General features: G+C 34.8%; 1 long non-coding RNA gene across 1 annotated transcript; it reads left to right on the forward strand.

The window, feature by feature from the left end:
• Positions 1-603: 603 nt before the first annotated feature.
• LOC135209429 (uncharacterized) lies at positions 604-3904 on the forward strand. Its single transcript, XR_010313351.1, has 3 exons — positions 604-832; positions 1044-1125; positions 3506-3904. It is a non-coding gene; the product is annotated as an uncharacterized LOC135209429 (long non-coding RNA).
• Positions 3905-5945: the final 2041 nt, after the last annotated feature.

A 5945-nucleotide genomic window follows, 5' to 3' on the forward strand; every position in this document is an offset into this window, starting at 1 on the left:
ATATATATATATATATATATATATATATATCATATATATATATATATATATATATATATATATATATATATAATATATATATATATATATATATATATATATTATATATATATATAGTGTGTGTGTGTGTGTGTGTGTGTGTGTGTGTGTACACACACACACATATATATATATATGTATATATATATCATATATATATATATATATATATATATATATATAATATATATATATATATATATATATATATATATATATATATATGCGAATTAAATTTATTTTATCAAACTGACGAAAAGAAATATGCGACAGACTTATGCTACAAATTATTTCGTGGGCCCGAATAGAAATTACCTGTTACTTTCAGGAAAACCTATTCGTCATTTGCTGTATTTTCATGAAACTTCCATGAAAGACGAATAAAAGAATTGGTTGGGAAACGGGAAATTAAAATAATAATTGTACAATTTGCGATTTCAAGGACACCCATAGACCCCATCCAGTCATGTTCTAAGAGGCAAGATACTACTAAGACTTTAGAGTCCTTGGCAAATGACAACATCACTCGAGTTCGGACGTTTGAACCTTTGGTTCGGAGCTTCGGACCTTCGACTGTAACATCGTTTTGAGAGGTAGACGTTAACGGGAGGTTGCTAAGTAAACTCTATTCCCTCGGGAGTCGCTTTGGGTTATTCAATTCCTTCGTAATTTAGCGTAGCGCGAATGTCATATTGTAAAGATTCTTACAAGTAAAAAAAAAAATACTTTAACTAGTGACTGGACTATAGTTGGCGCTTTCGATTTCCATCGACTTCGTTGGGTCTTCTTTAAGGTAACACTTGAACTTTATTGTATTATGGCTAATATTGTATATTTGTTCTGGTGATTTTCGAATTTACAGTGTGTCTTGTTTAGTGTCGTACAAGTCTTTGGCAGATAAAACTACTGAGTGCGTTTGCCTATAATCTGACCTGAGTAAGCGCCTGACATTTACAAGATTTAGAGTTGAATGCGCTCAGCTCTACAGCTTTTGTTTTTTCCAGGTTTTTGGTACGAGTTTGACTTTGAGCGCCTGTTATAACGGTAAAGCCTCTCGCATGGTAAAGCTGCTCTCTGTAGCAACAGGTATGTAGGTTTTTTTGTCCAGTTTTATGAATTAAGTTTTGTCATAAATTTTTGTCAAATTTAATTTTAATTAAATTTTATTTTTTTTATCTAATATGTTATAAATTTACATTTTAATTAATTTTAAATACTTTTAACATTTTTTATATTTTACAAATTTTTTATATCTTGTAAATTTTTGGAAGACTTTACTTTTGTAATTTCTCAGTTTTACTATCTAATGTTTGATTAATTTACTTTTAATGTTTCTTTGATTTGTCATAAATTTACTTCTGTAATAAATTTACCTTATTTGTCATAAATTTCCTTGTATTAATTTTTGAACATATTTCCTTGTTTATATAAACTGTTCTTGAACAAGTTCACTTATCCTACACCCCTTTAAGGGCGGTGCCCCTAAAGGAGTGGAGGAGCCCCCATGTTCTGCATAGTAGGTCGTATGACCTACTATGCAGATATCTTGGGTGGTTGTGAACAGCTAATCACTTTCATTTCATTCAGGTGGAAATTAGAGACTTAGTCAATCGCTTTATCATGTAAGTTCCGATGGGCTATTTAGGATTTCAATGTGCTTGGCTACCTCTCACTGTGATAAGTTTGTAGGATCTCCCTAATGTTTGAGGAAAGAAATGTTTAGACTATCAAACAGCAGTATTCAGTATTCAAACAAAATTTATATACAGGTCTAGGGTTTTGTATGTTTTATTTTAGAATTTTCGCTTCCTGAAAAATGGATGAACTTGGTGATTAGGTTAAGTCAGATAACTTTTGGCCAAGATTCATTAAGGTTTTGCCGGAATTATTACATTTTTTAAGCGTGAAGTTGGCGTTAGAATTATTAGAATTTTTTCAGAGGTGGGAACTTTGTACGAGCTTTTCGCTACCGAAAATTCCTCTTTAAAGGAGTTATAGGAAGCTCCCTAAATGTAAGAGTCATATACACTTATAAGGCTTGCTTGCCCAATAGCCAATCTCGTGGAAATCCTCAAAACCCCGCCATAATTTCCTCATTGTTCCGACTAATGTTTGGATTTCTGCAGTTAGTAGCTGGCAGATGGAATTAGATTTTAGTTAGCTAAGTAACTCGTAGCAAGGAACTTCAGCTCCTGTGAACAGACAGCCCGAAAGCGATTTCTTTTTAGTTTAAGAGTATGGAAATTTTTAGTCGTGGATATTTTCTGCATAGTAATTGGAGTATGTTTACTTTTAGTGGTGTGTAGTAAAGTTGTAGTAAACTTGTCATGTAAGTTGGTTGGTTTTAATACTCGTATAATCAGTGTCCGATGACATAGTTTGTTGCTCTCTGAGCACAGGCAATAAGTGTGTTGCTCTCTGAGCACAGGCAATAAGTGTGTTGCTCTCTGAGCACAGGCAATGAGTGTGTTGCTCTCCGAGCACAGGCAATGAGTGTGTTGCTCTCTGAGCACAAGCAATGAGTGTGTTGCTCTCTGAGCACGGGCAATGAGTGTGTTGCTCTCTGAGCACGGGCAATGAGTGTGTTGCTCTCTGAGCACGGGCAATGAGTGTGTGCTCCGACACGGGCAATGAGTGTGTTGCTCTCCGAGCACGGGCAATGAGTGTGTTGCTCTCCGAGCACGGGCAATGAGTGTGTTGCTCTCCGAGCACGGGCAATGAGTGTGTTGCTCTCCGAGCACGGGCAATGAGTGTGTTGCTCTCTGAACAGAGGAAATGAGTTTGTTAATTGAGCACCTGCATGGCAATTTATTTTGATCGTATTTGCTATATAACCCTTGAAGTGTTTAAAACTTTCATCAGGCAGTTAATGTATGTACCAATATACATTTTCAAATACAGTATTCTAAGGTACGAGCTGTTGAGTCTTTTTTGTAATTGGTGTCGAAAAGGATCTATGCAGTAATTATTTCATCCCTGACAAGATCTCGTAATTACATTGCTTCGTTGATGTATCTTAAAGCTCATTGGTTTCTATAACTTTAATTCTGGGAAGATCAAAAGGTATGTTTTTAAGAACAAGACTTTGTTCATAGTATGTGGGTTATATTTATTTCTATTTATAATTTTTTTTGTGGCGTTGTTCACAACAGTATTTCAAAGTAATAATATACGAATGTTGTAGTTTTTACGTAGTTAATTTTTTCACTTTTAAATATCATCAGAAGCCGAGTGGATTTAAGTATGATTAAGGTACAAATTATACCAGATGGTTACAACTTTTCAGTGGGTAATAACCTATTTTGGGCATTGATTGGAGAAACTTAACTCATGGTTTTTAAAAGCTGATTATCTGTGAAGTAAAAGATACATATTTCAAGAAATATTAAGACTTAACTATCACTTAACGGAGTTGTCTAGTAATTGCCGTAAGAACATTTTCTGCTGCCGTTTTTTTTTCTCACAGGTCACAACTTGCAGGATAAACCAGAATTGAAGAAAATGTGCAGACACGATGCGGGGTTGCGAACCTTTCAGAGTTAGGCTGATATTTCTAAGGATCAAAGATGTGGGCAGTGGTGATAGAAGTTCACTCTCGACGTGGTTCGTTAAACACGTAAAGCCGTTGGTTCCGTTGCTGAATAACTGGTTCCATGCAACATAAAAACACCATACAAACAAACAAGATGTCGACAAAGATGGATGTAAGCTTCTATTCGTATAATTTCTGAGTTTTCCATGTTGTGCATTTCATTGAAACCCTGATAACTTTGAGTTAGGATCCTGGGATGTTATGCATCCGTAAACTTACTATTTTCCGTTGTATATTTTGAAATCAAATATCAATAAATAATGGGTCTTTATAGTTTTCTGTTTTTGACTTCTTCCTCGGTATTTTTATAGGGGAAAACAAAATGTGGAATCTGGTTTATCATCCATAACTATAATGTTAAAGGTAAATAATTTAGAAATTTACTGTTTAACAGTATTCACGTGCGAGTGAAGACACATGTTGAAGACTTAGTATATCAGATTTGAAATATAAGCAAAGCCATACTTGGAATTGTTGGAAAATTCCATTTGTTTGACACTTGTAGTGGAAATGTGGTTCGGGTATTAGTTGTGACGACTCAAAACCCATCTGTTAATTTGCGGGACAACGAACTCAAAGTCTGAACAGATACAAGATCTCCAATAAATATATTGTAGGCAGTGAAATATTCAAATTGCGTATTTTTGCTACTTTAGAACATTGTGCAATTAGAAGGTAAAATTTCATATGAAATTAGTTTCATAGAGCTACTTCAAAGAATTATTTCCACTAATCGATATAAAAATTTGATCATATGAGGGCAGCTACGTTGCTAAATAAAGGCTGTAACTCAGGCGAAAAGAATTTTAAGTAATTTTAAGTAATAAATAGTAAAAAAAAAAACAGATAATTAATTTAATTACAAGTAAATATAGGATGTAACACTGGTGAAGAGAACTTTAACTTAATATATAAGAATGAAAATACTGAAATATCAAAGTTAAGGTACGTGGTTAAATAAAGGACTTAACGTAGGTGTAAAGGATTTTGTAAAAAAAACACTTTAAAATAAAATCCTGAAATACTGAAGTGAAATTCTCGTTGAAGTATTGCACGACTTTTTTAATAGGCGGGCGGAGGGGTGGTTGGGGGTTCAGTGTATGGAGGTCGTTTGTAAAACAATTCTGGTTGATCACTTAAAGCTTTTGAGCACAAATCTTCTTCCGAAAACATTTGGTATTTGTTTCAAAGATTTCCGTGTAATAGGTCACTTTGATTCTGAATAACCTCATAGGTTCCAGCGCTTTGCCTTTTGCTTAACTTCCATGTAGAGTTTATTTTAATACGTCACTTGTAGAGGGTAATGACCATTTTTTTTCAGTTATCCATGAAACCCCCGTAGGTTGGTGGTGCCATCAGTGCACCTCATCCGGTTTACTGTAGGCATTACTCGAGGCTATTTGCGGCGTCCCTTCGTCCCCTAGCTACAAGACTTTTTATCCATTTTACTGTAATATTCTCTCCTGTCGCAAACCTCCTCCTCAATTTCACCTTGCAACGCTGAATGAACTATTAGATCCCAGCGTTTGGCTTTAGGCCTAAATGGTGAATTCTATTCTATCCATGAAACCAATCTGAGGACGTGATAATTTTCAGGACTGGTTGTTTAGGATAGTAACTATTACGGATACTATTGACTTCGTTGGTTTGTGAATTTGACACCAAATGGGCGGGAGATGAAATAAATAGTCGACCTTAGTTAAGTATATCTTAGTTTTACCAGAACACTGAGCTGATTAACAGCTCTCCTAGGGCTGGCCCGAAGGATTAGATATTTTTACGTGTCTAGAAACCAATTGGTTACCTAGCAACGGGACCTACAGGTTGTTGTGGGATCCGAACCACATTGTGTCGAGAAATGAATTTCTATCACCAGAAATAAATTCCTCCGGTTCCGCGTTGTCCGAGCCGAGAATCGAACTTTGGACCACCGAATGGTAGCCGAGTGCGAAATGCACTCGGCCAACGTGGAACTAGTCAACCTTAGTAATCAAGACGTTTGGAGGATTTTAACATGACTATCGTTTTATGTAGATGAATAATATGAAATGGTATTTGTTAATTGGTCTTTTAATTGCTATCGTTTATTATTACGGAAATAATTGTAAACTACTGAAGGAATTGTAATTAGTGAATGAAGTAAAATACAAGATATAAAAAAACTTATTTGGTAACTAAAACCTTACATCTTGCAAAGGAGTTCTCGACATGTTTTTTATTAAGAAACTGTTTTGCTCTAGAAACAGAAACGGTTGTGGTAAAACGTTATTTTTGCCTGTTAAATACTTTTAGTAAAATATAAATAAACTAATCT

The sequence above is a fragment of the Macrobrachium nipponense genome, chromosome 38 (assembly GCF_015104395.2).
Source record: "Macrobrachium nipponense isolate FS-2020 chromosome 38, ASM1510439v2, whole genome shotgun sequence".
NCBI classification, from domain to species: Eukaryota; Metazoa; Arthropoda; class Malacostraca; order Decapoda; family Palaemonidae; genus Macrobrachium; species Macrobrachium nipponense.